Source organism: Spinacia oleracea, chromosome 4, assembly GCF_020520425.1.
Source record: "Spinacia oleracea cultivar Varoflay chromosome 4, BTI_SOV_V1, whole genome shotgun sequence".
Classification (NCBI taxonomy): domain Eukaryota; kingdom Viridiplantae; phylum Streptophyta; class Magnoliopsida; order Caryophyllales; family Amaranthaceae; genus Spinacia; species Spinacia oleracea.
Genome location: NC_079490.1, coordinates 140827782 through 140850891, shown reverse-complemented (window position 1 = coordinate 140850891; position 23110 = coordinate 140827782).

Sequence of the window (23110 nt, the reverse complement as noted above, 5' to 3'; positions counted from 1 at the left end):
CTTTCACGTGCTTCATTGTATTTCAAACTCCAGAAAACTCGTAGGTACCCCCCCTTCTTTTCTGCTCCTCTTTGTTTTCTTAGCTTTTTGCTTATTTGCTGCGTTAAACTTTTTACTACCCGCCGCCTTCAAAATGACCAAATCTTTGGGTGGGGACAATCCTTCTTCTCAACCTTCTGGGTTTTCTGGTTGGAGTGTTCCTCGAGAGAGTAACTGTAGTTGGGCCCGGGAGGAGCCGTACTCTCAATCTAATTTAAGACGGACTGCCATTCGTGAGGTATATGACGAGGGTTTGAGTCAGGCTGAGAGAGAGCGTTGTTTTGCCCTACATCAACTACGGGCTCGAATGATAAGGGAAATGCGGTCTCATGAGCGCCCTATTCCGGCTACTGAGTCTGTTTTAGATGTTTCCCCTATTTCAGTGCGATATCACATTCGCTCTTATCGGGAATTTTTGGATTCCGCCGGTAGTGGCCACGGGCAGTATGGAACTAATACTGGCAACTTCGGTGTTTCTTTTGGTCAGGCTGATAGGATGGCACCGAAACAACCGGCTAGCACTAGCGGCCGCCGCCCTGGTAAAGAGCCTGTTACTGATGATGTTGATATGGCTATTGGCGAATACTCTGATGGTGATTCCATTTTTGAGGATTCCGCCGGTAAGGGTGTTGACGAACACAGGGGTGGTGGTGGTGATGAAGCCGGCGTATCTGGTAGGGATGGTATGGAAGCCAACGATGATGGTATTGGCTCAGATGATGATGATCCTGCCGACGTTATAGTAGCCGACGTTCTTGCGGATGAGGCTAAGGAGCAGCCTTATTTTACCGACGACGCCACGGATGTTCACAGGAAAGAAGAGCTTCCCCCTTTAGACAGTCTTCCTCGTACGACCGAGATTTTGACGACATGGCGTGATTTGATTATCAAGAAAAATCATGTGGTTCATGGGGGGGTTTTTCTTGGCTTACCGGCTGAATATAAATTGGTAGTGCCGCCTGAAGGTGCAACAATTTTTGACTGTCCTCCCGGCCATATTGCTGTGTACGCGAAGCATTTTGATTTTGGGCTTCGCTTTCCTTTGCATCCTTTCGTTGAGAAGATATTTCGAGCCTGGAATGTCTGTTTGGCCCAAGTTACACCTACTACTATCAGAACCGTCATTTCTTTTGTCTGGCTGTGTCTGTTTAAGCAATGGCCGCTGACGTTGAATTTATTCAAGCGGTTGTTGTGGTTAAAGAAGGACGGTGAGACAGGATGGATGTCGGCATATAGTGCAACAAAAAGGAAGACTATGCATCCTCCTATTTCGAGCTGTAAAGACTGGCAGGATCGTTTTTACTTTGTTCAAGTTCCTGACGATTTTCTTCTTCGGCGGACCTTTACCAAACCTAGGCCTCGAATGGAGCAGTATAACCAGCGTGGTTTGGGCCGTCGGGAAAGATAAGCATTTGATTATTTAGAGTGCGACATTCTTGATGTCGGCCTCAGCAAAAAGCAGGCTGTAAATAGAAATTGGCTTCCTAACGCCTATTATATTTTGGGTAGCCAACCGTTGTCTGTTGTCGGCTTATGCAATACTCATTGTTTTGGTAAACACACCATTAGTTGATTTGCCAGCTTTTATTATTATTATTCTATATATTATTTCTTTATTTTGCTTAGTTAAGTTTTTTGTTTTGTACAAGTGTCTTTCCGGTATTAATTCCTTTGTCGTTTTTTCAGGTACGAAAACCTTGGATAGAGAAATTCTTGGTTTTGACGAGAATTGGAGACCTGTGTGCACGCAGCCTCCTCAACCTAAAGCTAAATACGACACGATATCAACGTATTCGACACGAGCTTCTTCTCGTCGCTCTACTACCACTGTTGCGCAGAATCGTGTGAGTGTCGCCTGCAAATCCAAATCTTCTTCTGTTGCTGTTTCTAAAGCTCCACCATCATCTACAATGCAATCCAATCCTACAGGCCGAGGTGGAAACCGCCGGAAAAGGTCGTCTCTTAATACCAGCCGGTCTAATCCGACTAAGAGGGCAAAGGCCACTGGTGAGGATGATGTTCTTGCCGATCTTGAGACGAACGAGGCTGTCTTGGAATCTGCCGCCAAGAAAACTGCTGATTCAACCATTCAGGTGCACCCGTCTCCTCAAGCTTCTCTTGAGATTTTGGACAACGAGGGTCCTGTCGGCGGCTTTGATGAGAATTTGCACCGTCAAGCTACTTCTGCTGCTGTTACCGGTGGTAATTCTAGTATGCCTCCTGTTAGTCACAGCGAGAACAAATCTGGGGATTCTAGGCTGAATTACCACCTACCTTTGCGTACCGGTGGTTGGATCGAGGATACTCCTTTCAAGATTCCACCGCAAATGAAGTCATGGTTTGAGACTCATGGCGGTGAACCTACCGATCAGTTTTACCCCACTATTGACTTGCTGTGTGGGGAGTCGGTGGCCACCGCCTCAGCTAAGGACGGTGGTGATTTAGGCTACCGTGCTTTTAAGGACTTAATAACGCCTGTTGACAGGCCACAAGGTCAGATTGATGCCCCTGCTGCTCAACACTTTAATGACCTCTACAAGGTATGTTATCTTGTTTTTTGTTGTTGTTTTTTTTATTATTATTATGTTTATTCGGTTGAGGGCCATTTTGATTCCCTTCCTTGTTTTATGTTCAGGCCGTTCAGTCTAGCATGGACTTGTACTATGTTTACCGTTGGAATCAGCTGCAGCTGACCCAGAACAACATTGATATGGCCGACTTAAGGAGGCGGGATGAGGATGCGGAGTCTTCGTTGGAAGATAGCAAGAAGAAGTTGGATACTGTGACTTCTGATTTGGAGGTGGCTAATAAACGGCTCAAGGATATTGAGCCTAGGCTGCAGGCTGAGACTGAGAGGGCAAACGGCTTGGATCAACAGTTGACGAGTGTTAATGAAGGTTTGCCAGGAGTGAAGAAATCTGCCGCCAAGAGGGCTGTTGACAAACTTCTTCAGTCTGACTGGTTTAATGACCTTCTGACTCTGCGCCATAACGGCGGTTGGTGTGTTGCGCATCGGGTCGTTTGCCATGTGAAGAAGCTGGATGAGGATGGGTGGCAAGAATTTGAGGATGGGTATGAGGAAAAAGAGCTGTACAAGGTTGCTACCGGCTTTGAGCCTCAGGAGCTACCCGAGGCGGTGATCTGCAATGCTAATCAGAGGACCCTGCCTCCTTTGCAGGTTCCAGAAGCAGCCTATTGGTCTGATGATGAGCATGCCGTTTGACGGTTTCGGCAGTCATCACCTCCCTCCTCTTGCGGATCTTCTTCTTTTCCCAGTCGGCCTCATACTTGTTAGGATTTTATTTTTGGCGGCTGGCTTTTGATTTTTTGGCAAATGCTGTTAGGGCACTTTAATGTTGATGTAATGTAAGTTAGAACATCGTATTATCGTGGCGGTGTCGGTTTTATTCGGCATCCCTTTGTGCCTTGTTATCAGCTAATCACTTCGCAAGTTTTTTGGGTGATGGCTGTCGGTTTTTCGTGTGTTTCCTTTTGTAGCCGTGTATTTATAACAATTAATTTTGATTGCATATTTACTTCATTTTGCGTATGATACTTCCAATTTTGCCGGCGTAAATTCTTTTTGTTGTCGGCATCACTATATTGCTAACTTGTTGAATGTTACACTTCGAAATGAATGTTACACATATTGATATGATTTGTTTAACTTGTTGAATGTTATACTTCGAAATGGAGTGCATCTTAACGGCGTTTATTTTCTCTAAAGCTATTAATCATAACAGCTTATTATGGATTGCTATGCTTCGGCATTTATTTTCCTTACGTCTACTAATCACATTCATACATTTCGTTGAATGCTACGCTTCACAATGGAGTGCCCCTTGACGGCATTTATTTTCTCCAAAGCTACTAATCACAACAACTTATTATGGACTGCTACGCTTCACAGTAAAGTGCCCATACGGCATTTATTTTCTTTACTGCTACTGATCACATCCATACACTTCGTTGAATGCTACGCTTCACAATGGAGTGCCCCTTGACGGCATTTATTTTCTCCAAAGATACTAATCACAACAACTTATTATGGACTGCTACGCTTCACAGTAAAGTGCCCATACGGCATTTATTTTCTTTACTGCTACTGATCACATCCATACACTTCGTTGAATGCTACGCTTCACAATGGAGTGCCCCTTGAAGGCATTTATTTTCTCCAAAGCTACTAATCACAACAACTTATTATGGACTGCTACGCTTCACAGTAAAGTGCCCATACGGCATTTATTTTCTTTACTGCTACTGATCACATCCATACACTTCGTTGAATGCTACGCTTCACAATGGAGTGCCCCTTAACGACATTTATTTTCTCCAAAGCTACTAATCGCAACAACTTATTATGGACTGCTACGCTTCACAGTAAAGTGCCCATACGACATTTATTTTCTTTACTGCTACTGATCACATCCATACATTACCTTTGTGTGTGGATTTATGCAACGTTTGTTTTTTGCTCTTTTCTTCCTTCATTTATGGACTGGTCGTATTTGAGGACCGCCCTAATTACACACAACAGCAAAATGCAGACTGCTATTGCAGTCAGTCTGCTCATACATCATCATTACAGTTTTTTCAAACATAGTACTTTCTCAAAGTACTGGCATTCCAGGAGTTCTTGAGCGTGGTACCATCCATCTGCATTAACCGGTATGACCCAGGAACAATTTCCTCCCATATCTGGTATGGTCCTTCCCAATTTGCTGTCAGCTTTCCTTGAGCATTTCCTTTTCCTGTTGCGGCTGTTCTTCGCAGTACCAGGTCTCCTACTCCTAGAGGCCGGTGTTTCACTTTCTTGTTGTATGCTCTGCTCATTCTGCTTTTGTATGCTGCCGAACTGATTTCTGCTTTCATGCGGATTTCTGGCATGAAGTCCAACTGATGTCGCAGCAGCTGATCGTTTCTTTCCTCATCGTAATGCTGGATTCGCATGGTTGGCAGAGCCATTTCTGCCGGTATGACCGCCTCAGACCCGAAGCTTAGCTTAAACGGACTCTTGCCGGTTGCCTCCTTGATTGAAGTTCTGTTGCACCACAAAATTTCTGGCATAAGATCTGCCCATTTGCCTTTACAGTGTTCTAGTTTCTTTTTCAACGCAGCCAGGATTTGCTTATTCGCCGCCTCTGCTTGCCCATTGCTTTGTGGGTGACATACTGATGAGTGGGCTAACTTTACTCTGTATAATCCCAGGAAGCATTGTATGGGTGCACAATCAAACTGTGATCCATGATAAAAAAACTATTGCCTGCGGCAGTCCGAATCTCGTTATTATGTTTTTCCATATGAACTTTTTCACCTGGTTTGCCGTTATTTTTGCTACGGCTCTGCTTCTATCCACTTGGTGAAGTAGTCCACTGCTACTATTAAGAACTTGCGCCCTCCAGCCGCCATTGGGAATGGTCCAACAATATCCATTCCCCATTGCGCGAATGGGATTGGGTTCAGAAAGGGCATTAAATCATTAGCTGGCAAGTTTATCACAGCTGAAAACTTTTGACATTTCTCGCACTTTTTTACATATGCTCGACAATCTTCTAACATTGTTGGCCAGTAATAGCCTTGTCTTTGGTAGATGATGGCAAGGGGTTTTCCACCGGCATGGTTCCCACATGTCCCTTCGTGCATTTCTTCGATCATCTTTGCTGACTCGAACGCTGTCAGGCACCTTAAGAATGGTAGGCTAAATGACTTTTTGTACAACCGTCCCCACAGGATGATGTACCAAACCGCGTCCCTTTTTGTCTTTTTGGCTTCTGCCAAATCTGCTGGTAGGGCTCTAGTCTGTATGTATGTTTGGATATTATCGTACCATTCTGAGGTAGTCGTGATGGCCATGACCCGTATTTCTTCCGACTCCGTACTTCGCTTATTCATGACTTCCATCATGACTGTTCTTTTCAAGTCGGCGATATTTGAACTTGCTAACTTTGATAGCGCATCTGCCAGCGTATTTTCTGCTCGGGGTACCAGATTAATGCTGAATTTCTCTAGCTGAGCCGACACTGACCTCAACTTTTCCAGGTATTTTACCATTGAAGGTTCTTTGGCCTCGTACTCTCCGCTGAATTAACTTGCTACTAGCTGGGAGTCTGTTGTCAGTGTTACTCTTTTTGCATCTGCTGCGAGGCACATTTGGATGCCGGCGATTGCTGCCTCGTATTCTGCCTCGTTATTTGACGCGTTGAACATAAACTTTATAGCATACCCAAAGATGTCTCCTCCTGGCGATTTCATGATTATCCCGGCCCCACTGCCTGTCTGCGCAACTGAACCATCCACTGACACCTCCCATACTTCAGCTTGTACTTCATCCTCTTGGTATGACGCTTCAACTATGAAGTCCGCCAATGCCTGGGCTTTGATTGTAGTTCTTGGCCGGAATTCCAAGTCAAATTCGGACAACTCTATTGCCCATTTTAGCATCCTGCATGATGTATCTAGCTTGCTAATGGCTTTTTCGAGAGGGAAGTTTGTCAGCACTTCGATTGTATGCGCATCAAAGTATGGTCTTAACTTTCTAGCCGCGATAAGGACTGCATATGCCATTTTCTCCACCAACGTGTATCTTGTTTCTGGGCCGTTTAGCACATGGCTCACAAAATATACTGGTTGCTGCCCTTTGTTTTCTGTTTCGGCTACCAGTACTGCTGCGACTGTTTTTGGTGACGCCGATATGTACAACTGTAATTTTCCGCCCTCCTTTGCCTTTGCTATTGTTGGTAGGTTCTTCAGGTGACTTTTTAGAGATTCAAAAGCCTCTTGCTCTGCCGGCCCCCATTTCAATTTCTTGTTTTGCCTCAAGGTTGGGAAGAAGGGCATTTGCTTGTCTGCCGACTTGCTCACAAATCTGTTCAAGGCGGCCATTTTTCCTCTCAACCGTTGTATGTCTTTTACACTTTTGGGTTGTGGCAGACTGATGATTGCTTCTACTTTTTCAGGGTTAGCATCTATGCCACGCTCGCTGACCAAGAACCCTAGGAATTTTCCTGATCTTACTCCGAAGACACATTTTTTCGGGTTTAATTTCATCCTGTATTTTCTCAAAGTCTCGAAAGTTTCTCGGAGATCGGTAATATGATCCTCCTCTTTTCGGCTCTTTACGATAGAGTCGTCTACATAGACCTCCACGTTTCTGCCTTTTTGGTCGGCAAACACCTTGTCGACCAGCCTTTGATACGTTGCCCCTGCATTTTTCAACCCGAATGGCATTGCCTTGTAACAGAAAACTCCTGCATCCGTGATAAAAGCCGCCTTCTTCCTGTCTGATTTATGCAGGCTGACCTGATGATATCCTGAGAAGGCATCTAGGAAACTGAGCATTGTGTGGCTGCTAGTAGAGTCTACCAGCCTGTCAATCCGTGGTAGTGGGTAGAAATCTTTCGGACACGCTCTGTTAAGGTTGGTGAAATCTACACACATCCTCCATGACCCACTCGGCTTTTTTACCATTACTACATTTGCCAACCATTCAGGGTAATCACATGTCTCAATAAAACCTGCCGCCAGCAGTTTATCCACCTCTTCTTGTATTACTGCCATTTTTTCCGCGTGTGGAATGAGAACAGCTGACTGTGGGATACTTGATTCCTGTTGAGAGTGCCGGTTGATATCTGCACAACAGAATGGATTAACTAGCCTCGGGGGTGGTTCGAGGATCCCCCCTCCGATGCTTAAGTAAGATTACTGAGGGATTAAGAGGTGATTAAGAGATAATCAGAGAGTAAGAAAGAAGTGTGTTTAAGTGTTTGTGTACCTCATAGCAATAAATGAGGTGCTCCTTATATAAAACAATCCAAAGGTACGATCAGGTGGGTCCCTTGTGGTTAGATAGCGACCTGTTGATAGTGATCCTTGGTTGGTTGTCTTCATGATAATGCCGGCAGGGGTCTTGCAAATATTGCCGGTAGGTGATGTTTACCTAAGATGACCAGATTACCTGCAGGTTAAGTTTACCTACGGGGAGTTCTGCCGGTACCAAGTGGTGCCGGTAGGACACCCCGTACAATACCAATTCTTGCGACAATCCCAACTGTAATAGTACACTGTACAAACAAACAAAACTTACCTTAAAAATGCAAAAATAAGTATCAAAATTCGAACATGCATTGGACAATAGCAGTTCACCTTATCAAAGAGCAACAGTAGACGATAAGAAATTTGAAGAATTGACCAATAACGTACAATTTGCAGAAGCAACCTTTAAATAGAATAAGAATCGCAAAACCCCAATAAATGATTTGGGTAGCAAAGTGTACCGAAGACAGGGATAAAGAAGTTATTTATTTTCACAGGGGAAATTTAATTTGCAAACTGAAGATACTAATGATGGGCGAAGATTGGGGGGTCGAATTGAAGACTAATGCTAATTAAAGTTTGAAATATTTGCAAACGGAAAATACTAATGACAGGGTGAAGATTAAGGGTTGAAAACTAATGCTAATCAAGGCATTCGATATTTGAAGGTAAGACAAAGAGCTTGAAATTTTTACTCTTTTTAAGGAAAATAAAGAGCTTGAAATTTTTACTCTTTTTAAGGGAAAATAAAGAGCTTGAATGAAGATTTAATGTGGGGTTAATATCATGAAACTGACCGATTTTTATGAAATTTGAAGAATGAAGGACTTGATATTGATTGTTAAACAAAAATTAAGGAACTACCATTAATGAGTAGATGAAGTGACGGGAAGGAAAAATGGAGAAGATGAAAGTTTGGTTTTCGTTTTCCTTTTACTTTTTTCAAAAAAATGGAAGGGGAGAGTTTTAGAGAAGGGACACGTGGCTTTTGTGGTTAGAGTTTTTAAATACTAGGTATTGATTTATCTTTTCACCTCCCCAAAAAATCATTGTTTATCCTTAATTTTTTTCAACTTTCATACGTATCAACTATCAAGAATTTTAAGATTTTTGTATTGTGAACTTGTTATCTTTTATCTGTTATCGTTTATAAATTAATTTAAAGTATAATAATTAAATAATAATTTTGTGATTGAGAAATCCTACGTGGCGCTTCGAAATCTCTTGAAAAAAATACGACCAATTTATAGGATTTCATCAATTATAAATTTGAATATGATTAGAACTTCCAATTTATATCTTAAAGAATTATAGTGTATTAGTGATTTAATTAGAATTCTCGATCATAAGTTTGGTACCCGAATTGATACAGTTGACTAATAATTGATTTTGCATAGGATTATTAGGACTTTTTTTTTGGACTCTACCCATCAAATAGGAGTATACGTTTGTTGGCAATTATTTTGGAATTGATTTTGAATAGGATTATTAGGACTATTTTTAATAATTAGGACTATTTTTTTTTTTTACTCTACCCATCAAATAGGAGTATACGTTTGTTGGAAATCTTCATCACTAATTGGAATTGATTTTGAATAGGATTATTAGGACTATTTTTCTTGTTGGACTCTACCCATCAAATAAGAGTATACGTTTATCTAATACGTTTAGGTTAGATATAAGTTTTTTTTTTAAAAATTTAAAACTTAGATATATATCCACGTGGCATCTACTTAATTATCTACGTGTCACTTGAATTTTTTAATTCAAAAATAAATTAGAAATCTTCTTTTTCATTGGCCGAAAGCATTACTAATCCTACGTGGCGCTCTAATATTTCAGCAAACATGCCTCCTTTATATATATATATATATATATATATATATATATATATATATATATATATATATATATATATATATATATATATATATATATATATATATATATATATATATATATATATATATATATATATATATATTAGATTGAATGGTTTATATATATATTAGATTGAATGGTTTTCCAAGGTTATTAGGCTTGAATAAGGAGTCAATCTAGAAGTCTCATCTTCAAGTGTTATTTATTAATAAATATTGTGAGTTTTGAGAAGGGGAACAACAAAACATCAAACTGTCAAAGGAAGACATTGATGTTTGATTGAAGGAATTGAAATTACAAAGTACGTCGCCTTAGATAAACATATTCATATTCAATTTCAAGTTATATCAATATATTGCTTTTACATTTTTCAATGGGATAAATATAGTGGTAACAAAGACACTTTTGGAATACTCCCTCCGTCCCAAATTAGTTGTTACATTTACTTTTGCACAAAGTTTTAGGTGATAAGTGGTTGTTTGATTATCAATTGTTATTTTATTGAAAAAGTAGATGTGATAGGAGTTAGTGGAGTATTTTTTTAATTGAATGAGAGAGGGTGTGGGGACACAAAAAAAGTTAGTGGAAAGAGAGAGACAATATAATTATTGTGGGGTCATTCCTAATTTAGAAGTGTAACAACTAATCTGGGACGGACGAAAAAGAAAAGTGTAACAACTAACCTGGGACGGAGTGAGTACTAAATAATCTTGCTTTGATTTTTTCTCAATAAGATTGCATCCCCCGGGAAAGTATTATAGATTGCAAATTCGCATTAAACTTTCCCTAAAATTTTGAATTAATTAAATTTTTTTTAATTTTAATACAATTTGAATAATTTAATTGTGAATGAAGGTATTTAAGTAATTTACCATAATAACCTTAGCAGTTTTCTGACCATAGTAATATTTTTATTATTATTATTTAAGAAAGGTGACATTTATCTAATGCATTATTACGTTTGCATCATTCAGAGGAGACTTATGAATCAAATGGACTTAGAGTGTTAAGATGCATTACTACAAATACTATAGTGCAACTTTTTGTTCAAAGTGCATATGTCCTCACTAATAATGGTACGTCATACTCCAATTCCTCTATGTCTCTTTATTCTTCCATCTAATCGTTGCTTTGATTGTTCTGTTATTTTCACAAATAAATTTTACTATTTCATAAGATCTTCTAATTTACTCTTAATTTTGTAGGATGCTTGAAAAAACGCTTGAAGTAGAACTCAACAAGATTTTGTAGACTTTGTTCGACCCACCACTTCAATGCTAAGTATATATAAGTAATTTTTTGACAGCGTACAACTTGAACAAGCCCCAGTCAGCTACTTTTGACTATGTACAGGTCCACCAAGCTTCTACGTAAAAAAAATTATAACATCTTTTGAATATGTAATTATTCGCTAAGATAGAAGTCCCACTTTTGGATGCAAACAAAACTAAACTCTATGTAATTAGACAATCAAATACTTTTGTTGAACATAGCAATAACGAAATGTATGTAAATATCCTAATAATATATTACATACAAACAAATTTAAGTATCTTACTCCCACGTGCAACGCACGTGCTCCTCACTAGTCATTATCAAATGAGTAAGAATTGATGATAATGAGTAAGAATTGATTATACAGATTTTTCATGAAATACCCCCGAGTTTTTACGGAATTCACCAAATGCCCCTCGACTTTCAGAAATTCACCAAAAGCCCCTCACAAATGACTTAATACGCAAACTACCCTTACACTTAACAGACGTTAAGCCTCCGTTAGCATAACTTTACTATTTTGCCCTTATTCCATACTTTTAAACAAACTCACGAAAAGTCTCTCACTTTCTCTTTCATCGGCAACTATGACACCAAAGGCTGAGAAGCAGCCCGCCGAGAAGAAGCCCGCCGCCGCCGAGAAAGATCCAGCTGAGAAGAAGCCAAAGGCCGGTGACATGCTAAAGTCGTATCACCTAGTCAAAGATAAACCTAAAATCACTAGCTAAGTAGCAAGGGAAGTCAGGATCGAATCCACAGGGAAACAACGTTGTTTCTACTACTAAATATAAGGTCTAGACTACTGGGAAACAAGAATTGGGTTGATTTGTAAATTAGAACTAAAACAATAATAAAAACGGAATAAATCATATATTAAAAGGTCTAGGGCATAGGTTCACCAATGAACAACAATCCAGGATGATAAACAATCAATAATAATCAATAAAACAGTTAATTAGACTAGCATGCTCTCTCGAACCGATACTAATCATAGACTTAGAATTAACGGGATCTTACTACGTATTAATCCCAATTATACCTATTGAAATAAGCCTAAACATCAAATTGCTTCTCTCGAATCTTAACTTGATATTGCTAGACTAATACAATTAAACCTGCGCAAATCTAATCGCATAGTAAACGAAACCAATCAATAGGAATTAACCATAATACCAACAATCAACAACATTCAATCATCCCTTCATATTAATTCATGGATTCCCAAAACCCTAGAAAATAAACTACTCACACATATCTATACCTAGTCTATAAAAAGCATAACCATAGCTTATTAGATGCCACGTGGCATCTTCTTCTTTCACCAATCAATTTAGTTTTTTCAATTTCCCTTTTGTTGTTATTTTTAAAACTCTAAAGTCTCTTCCACTTTACTATTGTCATTCAATATCAATTCACTATTTAATACATTTATTCATCAACCTTTTCACCTCATCTCCCTCTTTAACACTCGATATGAATTTACAATTAAATTTATTTATATAATATTTCAACCTCCAAATTCTACATCTATTTAAATCATGTATTTCCACTAAAATAACAAACCCTTGATAAAATTATAACTTTAAAAAACGGATAAATAATCCTAATATGTATAACTCCCCGTTCTTTGAACGGGCTCAAGAGCTAGTTTAATTTAAACAAAGCAAACATGATTAATGAAAACATAATTAAAATTGAATAAAGAAGGAAAGAAATAAGAAATATCAAATTGAAAAACAAATGATGAAATTTAAAGCTTGAAACTTGAATTGAATAATAAAAGTAATTAACAAAAGTTTAGAGAGAGAATAAAAACTAAGTAATAAACTAAGGGGGCGTTCGGTATTGTTGCGGTTTTGGGTTTTTCTGTTTTTAAAAATAAAAAATATACAAAACAGCGTTCGGCTATATCGTTGTAAAAACCAAATTTTGCATACTTCATGCAAAACCACAACGGAATTCAGGAAACCACTTAAAGTGGTTTTGGGGTTTTTGTTTTGAAAAATAGACTCTCGACCTCTCGTCCACACACTTCATCGAATCATCGATCATCTCTCTTATATGTCATCTTCCCGACCTCTTCCCTTCTCAGTTACCATTCATCGGTGACGGCGACCAAGAATCGATCTGAGTTCCCTAGCTAATTCCGACGAGAGTTAAATTTTTATTTCATTAATTTTTGGAATACCCAAAATCTTGATTCTCTCGCTCTACACTTTTCTCCTATTCTCGATCTCTCCTTCCATTTTATTACTGGATCTATTGTTTTTTTCCATCTTGATATTATATTTCATGGGTTGAATTTGAAATTGAAAATAATAAGAAGAACAAAATCTTCTAGATTGATGGTGTTTGGGAATACAAACGGCTCACGACACGTCGATACATGGGCCATACGCCTTGACGGACATTAACATGGGTAAAATACAAATATTAGGGATGACCCACGGGAGACGGCCCACAAGGGCCGGCCGACCCATAGTCATTAAGATCATCCAAGTATACTCCGCCGAATGGATGTGCTCCCAAACCTAACAGAAGTCGGCTAGGCAAAGAGTTCGTGTTGACCAAGGAACCAGATTAGGGTTTCTATCCTATATTCCTATATATACGGCCCGGATGCACATCATAAGGCACACAATCAATAAACCTCAAACCTAATTCTGGAACTTGAGCCCAGAACCTTCGTCTAACTCCGGTCAAGGAAGAAGACTCTTGAAGACCTCTCGTCGTCTTTACCGGACGACTCATTATTCAAGGATCCCCTATATTTGTACCGAAAAAATTTGGCGCCATCTGTGGGGATTCAAACAAAAAGCTAGCAAGAAACCATGTCTAATGGAGATTACGATGGACGAGTCCGTACCAACTCTACGGGATCTGGAGAGAACGACTGCCACTAGGACCAACCCATGGCTGACGCGGATGATATGTGTGTTTTATATAGTGTTTCACCCCCGTCCCTTGGTACTTTTATGCGTCAAATGAGCTCTTAGGAGCCGTTTTTAGTACTAATATGCTTTATTGAGTGTGCCTTGAGTTTCAGGTTTGATTATGAGAAATGGTCTTTTTTAAGACCCGTTTTTCATGCTGATTTAGGCCACTACTCGAGCCCGAGGAAGTTCGGGACCTTTATCGTCGACTTTCGGGAGCCTTAGATGCTTATGGTTGAGCCCCGAGAGTTAGACTTGGTGATATGGGCAAAGGATATTGAAGATTGCAAATCGCCCTGTGAGCTGAGGGCGAAATGCGACCATCGGGCGGATTTAAAAGAGAATTAATGTCATCTACACACGCCCGATCGAGCGCAGCTCGCCCAGTCCAGATCGGGCGCCCATCAGAAGGCAATATGGACACTTCGCAAACCGCCCGATCGGGCGGAATTTGGCCCGATCGGGCCGACTATCGAGCACTTCGCCCGATCGGGCCGACTGTCGAGCACTTCGCCCGATCGGGCGAAGCGTCGCCCGATCGGGCGACGCCAACCTCCAGCTGTTTTCGCGTGGTTTCTTTTCCGTTTTTAAGCTTTATTTTAGGAAAACTATATAAGCTAGCGTTTATTATTTTTGAAGGACACCTTTGAATTTTAGTTTTGAATACTTAGTTTATTTCTAGTTTTCTCTATTTCTCAAAACACTTAGTTTTAATTTTAATCAAATATTCAAGCTTTATTATTCCATTGTCCTTTAATTCGGTATTATTTCTTGCTCTAATTTAATTCATTGCTTTAATCATGTTTTCCATTATGTTAATTGCGTTGTTATTTATTATCATGAGTGAGTAGTTCAATTTCTAGGGTTTAGGGGATCCATGAATGCATGATTGGGATTATATGTGGACTTGATTATTGATTGATTGATTATAATTTCTATGGCTTATTATTATTGCTCGTCAATTCTGTTCGGCCGGACTATTTTGATTTGAGTTTGATTAACTTTAGATTATGCGCCGAGAGGTATAAATCTGATGTTTTTGGTCTTTGGCTATTAGATAGGAATTATTTCTAGTACGTAGCGAGAGCCCGCTAGTTGTTCTATCCTAAGGAATTCATAAGATTCGAGAGATGCATGTTTTCCTAGTTATGATTGTTAATTGATTGTTATTGTCCGTTGTCCAATCTCGGTCTGCATTTATGGTGAACCGCTGCCCTAGATTCTTTTAATATTGTTATTTTCCGATTTGATTACTTGTTTTAGTTTAATATACAAACCAATCCAACTCTTGTTACCAGTAGTCTAGATTAATAATTTAATAGTAGAAAGAACGCCTGTTTCCCTGTGGATACGATCCCTGCTTCCCTTGCTATATTTTTAGTTGGTGAACTTTAGGTTTATCTTTGATAGGAGTGCGATTTAGCCTGTCAGCGGAACCCATAGGTCTCAAGATGACCAACCGGGTATCCGACGATCGACCTAGGGTGGAAACCCCTGTTGTGGCCAGACTGATTGACGAAAACCTTCCAGGATCCTCGAACGCTGCACCAATCAGGCCGGAACAAGTGGCCGGCTGCATGAACTTGATGAAAAACCTGCACGACGCCTTCTCTCAGGCCGCGACGCCTCATCAGAACCAAACTAGGGTGGAACCTGTCCGCCAGAAGATTAAGGCAAAGCCCTTCAGGGAAACCCTAAGCAGGCACAAGACAGGTGAGACAAGATCTCACCGCAGAAGTAACGTCTGGAGAAGAGAGGACGCCCCGAGCCAAACGAGGAGACGTTCTCTCCCTAGAGGACCTGTCCGGACCCCCAGAAGTTGGGAACGTCTGAGAACAGATTGGGAAGAAGAAGAATGGAATAGCAAGAACGCCCAAGAAAGACACCCCTCGTGGTTCGTGGACGAGCAGGAAGAGTCATCTGGGTCCTCTCGTTCTGAGTACGCTCCGAGACGACGAAGAAGGACACGGAAACCACCTAAGAGGATTGAGAATGAGCAACCCCGCCTACGATCTGAGGTGGTGCTCCCACCACCAAGGTCCTTCGAAGGACGATCCCCCACCAGGGCTCGATCACGGAGGTCGTCACCACACAACGGGAGAGGTCGCCATCCCACTCGACCATCGATCGGCCGATCACCTCCAAGGAAGGAAAGGTCTAGGCACGACGCCCGGGGGCACACCGGTCAACACCCCAACGAGATCATGATCCCAAAGGGTTCCCCTTTCACTCCAGGGATCCTTGAGGAACCTCTCCCAAGGATGAAACTCCCTAGCGACATCAAGTACGACGACTCCACAGATCCAGACGATCACATAGCTGCGTACGAAGGACATATGTACCTGTACACCGCATCCTCGACGGTATGGCGCAAGTGCTTCCCGGCTACGCTAAGCGGTTTGGCCCAAACCTGGTTCAAAAACTTAAAAGCCGGGTCCATCCGCAACTTCAGGCAGTTGTCGAAACAATTCTGTGAGCACTTCGTCAGCAACAAGCGTAGAGAGAAGCTATCAGCCGAACTATGGAACGTGAAGCAGCGTGGGGACGAAAGCCTAAGAGACTATCTTGGGCGATTCAACCGAGAAGCTGTGATGATACCCAATATTAAGCCGGACGTCTCCATACTGGCTCTTACCCATGGCCTACGTAAAAGCAGGTATAGAGATTACCTAGCAAAGAAGAATGTCTCCAACCTAGGAGCTGCTCTTGAAAAGGCGGACGAATACATCAGGATTGAGGAATTTAATAGGACACTGGCCGTATCCGACCATGATGATTTCGTCCATCCACAGATGGCAGACTCCATGAAGGACAACAAAAGGGAGAAGGGTAGTCAAAGAAGAAAGGACAACCGAGAAGACTATGAGAACGACGAACGGAAAGATAAAAAGAAAGACAAGTATGACAGTTACACACCTTTGCTCGTCCCTCGATCACATATATTTGCCATGAACAAAACTGATGACAAATGGCAACGCCCTGGGAAGATGCACTTCAAGAATCGGGATCAGTCTAAATGGTGCGACTTTCATGATGACTACGGCCACATGACAGACGAGTGTCGAGATCTCAAAAACAATGTGGAAGACCTGATTCGGCGAGGCTACTTCAAGCAATACAGGGCTCAAAACCGAAATCAGAGGGAAAGGCAAGAAGATAACAAGGAGGAACCTCCGAACTCCAAAGAGACCTGAAGGTTTGAAACCTAGTGCTAAGGAAGGCAGTTGCAGTCAGGAAGGCAAAGATGGACGGGAAGCTCTCTGCAAATTGGGGGACCGTACTTGATCTACGAGAAGCTGCAGCTGAGGACATGCAAACTACAAAAGTTAGATGGATCAAAGGTGACAAGTCATTGGAACACATATGTCCTTAAGAAATACTTCATCTAAGATCCAACTCAATCTATCATTTACAATCTTATATTTATTTTTGAATAAGACCGCTGGGCCGTACATAATGCGGCTTAAGGGGAAGCAAAAAAAAAATTGTGTGTGACTTTTATCTTCACTTGAAGAGGGTCTTTCCAGTTTCAACACAGTTTTCACCTTCTATCCTCCATGTAGTAAGAAGTTTTAATATACTTGTAGAATCTCTTGTTCCACATTCTTCCAATTACGCATTTAAACCACTATGTGGCATCCCATTATGAATCAAATGCGACATGTGATGCCACTCGAAACTCTTAAAGGCAAGATCGAGCTAAAACATACCCGCAAAGGGTAGCAGCCGAGAAGGTCAAAGGGGGAGTAGGCACAAATGTTGCGTATATCTCATGCTTGCTCGAATCACGAAAGCATAAAAGCTATCTTAACCCGGCCTACCCCGAAGATTTATTCGCTAAGACGAAAAGTCAGATAGGTTAGGGAAAAGAAGCAAAAAGCCAATACAAGGCTCAACATGACTAGAGGTAGCACTCTAAGGCAAGCGACCCCAAAAGGCCAAACGCAAACCTAGAGTGAACCCAACCAACACATGTTGCGCATATCCCATGCTCGCTCGAATCACGAAAGCATGAAAGCTATCCTAACCCGGCCTGTCCCGAAGATTTATTCGCTAAGGCGAAAAGTCAGATAGGTCAGGGAAAAGAAGCAACAAGCCAATACAAGGCTCAACATGACTAGAGGTAGCACTCTAAGGCAAGCGACCAAAAAAGGCCAAACACAAACCTAGAGTGCACCCAACCAACACATGTTGCGCATATTCCATGCTCCCTCGAATCATGAAAGCACGAAAGCTATCCTAACCCGGCCTGCCCCGAATATTTATTCGCTAAGGCGAAAAGTCAGATAGGTCAGGGAAAAGAAGCTAAAAGCCAATACAAGGCTCAAAATGACTAGAGGTAGCACCCTAAGGCAAGCGGCCCCAAGGGCCAAACACAAACCTAGAGTGTACCCAACCATCACCTTTGGAAATTCGGAATGTTGGTGCCCGAAAGAAATACGAACTGACATAGAATTACAAAAGGTAGAAGTCAATACAAATTAAAAGGGTTTCATACAGTTTCGTGAGCCTATAACAAGAAAAATAAAACTACGATCTGGCGGCCGAACTCTACATTCGCTGCAAATACATCCGACCAACTAGAACAAAAACAACCGAAAGGGAAATCATACAATTCTCTAGCAACTATGGGGTAAACACGCGCGGTGGATGGCCAAACCTCACATGGATACCTCGAAAAGTTAGCTCGAGTTCGCCGGAATCACATGGAAGATTGACGGAAAATAACCGGTCGGAACTCGTCGGATGGCGCCCTGAAAGTCGCTTGAAAACGGCGGGAAGACCAACGGAAAACTTCAAAAGACCGTTGGAAATTGACGTAGGACGGTCGAAATAAGGAATTACAAAGTACCACACCTACATTGATTGTACATGCGGAAAAAAAAAAAAAATCGGCCTACACCGGTAAAGCACCTGGCCGGCCGGGGAAAAAAAAAAAAAAAAAAAAAAAGAAAAAGAAAATCTGCCTCCACCGGTAAAGCACTTGGCCGGCCGGCGGAAAAAAAAAAAAAAAAGGAAAGTCGGCCACCACCGGTACAGACACTGGCTGGCCAACCGGAAAAAAAAAATAAAAAAATAAAAATAAATAAAAAAAAGAAGAAAATGTCGGCACCAAATGTACAACCACTGGCCGGCCGAGGGAATAAAAAATAAAAAAAAATCGGCCTCCACCGTTACATCACCTGGCCGGCCGACCGGAAAGGGAAAAAAAAAAGTAAGTCGGCCTCCACCGGTACAACCACTGGCCGGCCGACCAAAAAAATAATAAAAAAATAAAAGAAGTCGGCCACTGGCTGGCCGCTCCAAAAAAAAAAGTCGACTACCACCACGGACGGCGGCGGCCGACCGGCCACCACCATTACATGTTGCCGAGAAAAAAAAAGCGGCCGGCCGACCACCACCGACGGCGGCGGCCGGCCGACCACCACCAGTTGGCTAGGACCAACTGACCAGCATTGGTACAACATCTAGACGGCTTCCCGAAAGAAGTAAAAAAAAGAGGGGGGCTATTCGGCCATACGGGCTGATAGAAGAAGGAAACCGGCCAGCCACGACATCCAACCAACCAGCGACCGACCATCAAGCCCAGCCAGCCGGCCTCCGGACATGTCCAGCCATCCGGCCGACCACCACGCCCAGCCAGCCGGCCGACCACCAGGAGAGCCGCCCCCATGAGTATTTAAAAAGAAAGAAGAAAAGAGGAAAGAATAAAGGAAAAATGAATGGTCAAATCTTTTCCTACTTTTCAGAAACATGTTGGAGTTGGGAAAGCAAATGCAATTAATGTTATTTGACTTGTCCACAAAGCCAAACAAAAAAAGTCTATCAAAATGCACAATATTGTTGTGCATACTTCTTATATGTGGATATTTATGTCTAATATTTGTACTATTGGAAATTACGAAAGCCATGTTACATACGGATACGAAAACGGTGATAAAGAAAGAATATCTTATTATTGCACTTAGCCCATAAATTTTGTAACTTACGAAATTATATGGGACTGGGGGGCAAGTTGTTTGGGAATACAAACGGCTCACGACACGTCGATACATGGGCCATACGCAATAGTCCTTGACGGACATTAACATGGGTAAAATACAAATATTAGGGATGACCCACGGGAGACGGCCCACAAGGGCCGGGCGGCCCGTAGTCATTAAGATCGTCTATGTATACTCCGCCGAATGGATGTGCTCCCAAACTTAACAGAAGTCGGCTAGGCAAAGAGTTCGTGTTGACCAAGGAACCAGATTAGAGTTTCTATCCTATATTCCTATATATACGGTCCGGATGCACATCAGAAGGCACGCAATCAATAAACCTCAAACCTAATTCTGGAACTTGAGCCCAGAACCTCCGTCTAACTCCGGTCAAGGAAGAAGACTCTTGAAGACCTCTCGTCGTCTTTACCGGACGACTCATTATTCAAGGATCCCCTATATTTGTACCGAAACAGATGGAGAAGCCAAAAAAAAAACCTTGATATCTACTGTATATTAATGGCGGTAGAATTAAGCTCCTCAAATTACCAAAAAGAACTGATAATTTCTAAGTGGGTTACTGTGCATGTAATCCATATAATGGAGTTATAGATAATGGAATGGTCTGAAAGAAGATAAAACTTGAATATGAGTTAATGAATATGAAATTAAAAATAATTGAGTTTCCTGGAAATACAGAAAAATTGAAGATGGGTATTAAAGAAAATTAATTGGGCAAGTTAGTTGAAGATGGGGGAAGGAAAAATTGAGAAGGGAGGATCTCAAGAAGGAAGGCAGGAGAAAATTGGAAGAAAGATGGTGAGGCAATGCAACGAAGAAGATGATGGTGACGGGTGATAGAAGTGATAAGGATACTGGAGAATAATCTTCTAAAAAAAGTAACGCGTTTATTTTCAGTTTTGTATAGTACTCAAAATAAAACCAAAACTAGTTTGTTGTTTTCTTAAAACCAAAAACTCAAAATTAAAATATATACCGAACAGGCCCTAAGGTACTAGAAAATAAAATACTGAAACTAAGATATTCCACTAAATAATAAGGGCTTGGTATTTATAGTTTGCCCAAAACAACAAGCGAAAATCGAAAATAAACTAAAATTCGCGCTCCAGGGGTTGTCGTCGCCCGATCGGGCGGCCCTTTGCCCGATCGGGCGATCTGCTCGTCAAACTGCACGTTCCCTATCTTAAAAACATCATATCTCCTTCGTTATAAGTCGGAATTAGGCGAGTGACCACTTGTTGGAAATCTCTTGAAATCTAAAATCCAACCAAATTTGAATCGCTGCATTTGGAGTTGTATAACTTGAGTTATGATCAAAAGAGTAGATGAGTGTCGGTTTTTTACTTCTTTCACTATTCGCTCTGGTCGAAAACTTTTCCAACTCAATGTTTGTGCTCTCGAAAGTACATAATCTCTTGTATTGATTCAAATGAGTAGGAAATGCACAAAAATATGTTGATTCCTACAATGATGAACCTGAAACTACAAACACACTACAAGGAGCACATTAGTACTAAAAATCGCTCCGAAGAGCTCATTTAATTGAGATAAAAAGTACTAAGGAACGGGGGTAAAAACACTATAAAATATGAGCATATCAGCCGGCAAGAGGAAGAAGGAGGGAGGAGAAGAAGGCCGTCGCCGCCGAGAAATGCTGCCGAGAAGAAGCCCGCGGAGAAGAAGAAGAAGAAGAAGGCCGCTGCTAGAGACAAGAAGAAGAAGAAGAAGAAGAAGAAGAAGAAGAAGAAGAGACACAAGAAGAGCGTCGACTTACAAGATCTACATCTTCAAGGTACTCAAGCATAGATTGAAATTTTCAATTGGCTTATTTTCTCAACATATATTGAAATTTCAATTGGGTATTTTTGGAAACTAATATTGTTGGTTTAATCTGTTCAATATTGTTGTCTTGTGAGGTAAATTAGTAAAAAAATTGCGTGTTTCATTGAATTTCTGTGTTTTTGTTATTGAGTTTGCTTTAATGTTGTTGAATTTTCAATTGGGTTACAATTTAATTTGTTAGAATTTGATCGAACATTATGAATTTGATTAATGTCCAAATGTCAAGTATAACAAAAATCCCACCATTGATTTGTTTGAGTTTTTTTGGGATATGATTTTGATTTGTTTTCCCAGAAGAACGTGATAAAATGGACAACAATGGCTTTAAGAAAAAAGACTAAGGTGTTGACTGTTGGCAATGGCCTAGAACTTTGTGGTATATATCTTCCACCTCGTGTCTTGACAAACCAGTGTCTTGATTCGCTTGAGCTTACCAGTTTATTCATCAAGCTCTTGTGTCTATTATACATGGGATCACTACGGAAATCCATGTTGTCTCGACTTCCTTGTTCATATGCCTTCCTTTAGGTGAGACAATTTCTAGTCAGAGGAGGTTAATTGCAGGAAAGTATGTAAAGTTTGATGTGGACATTGTGACAAACTGGAAATTGGTTTCTAACCTTGTAAAAACTTCTATTGTTTCAGGAACTAGAAACACATAAGCAAGATTCTGTGCAAATTGAATCAAATAGAGGTAAAAATAACAATCTGCTTGAGTACCTTGAATATATTCTCAGGCTATACATTCTAATCATTTGTGCAGTTGGGATAGTCTAATGTTATTGAATTTTGACAAGCAACTGAGACCTCCTGCGTACATAAATAATCTATAATTTCTTTTACGACATGTGTTTTAGATGCTAGCAAAAACTCAAGCCACTCAGAGCTTCTTAATGATCTACAAGCCATAAGATATCTGTACTTCTATCGGTGTTCTTTTTAACAATTTAGAGGAGAAGATATGAGGAGAAATTTCCTACCTTTTTATTCTTTGTGAAGTATCTAAAAGAGTTCGACTCTGGGTTGCCTATTAGATCGAATACCAATCTACTTATTTATCAACTATTGTTGGTTAATCTTTGATATTTAGCTTCATCCTAAAATTTTGCATTTTTAGATCTTTATAATAGAGTTTCTACATACTGTTGTGTTGGAAGTTTGTGAGTAATCTAGACTCTTTCAGTGAGCTCATCTATAATTTCTAGTTAGTGGTGTTAGCCAGTAGAACTATCTGCTTGAGTACCTTGAATATATTTCCTTCTATTGCCATCTTGAATGTAGTTCCTGTTGCTAGTGACTAATCTCATACTAAGTAGCGAC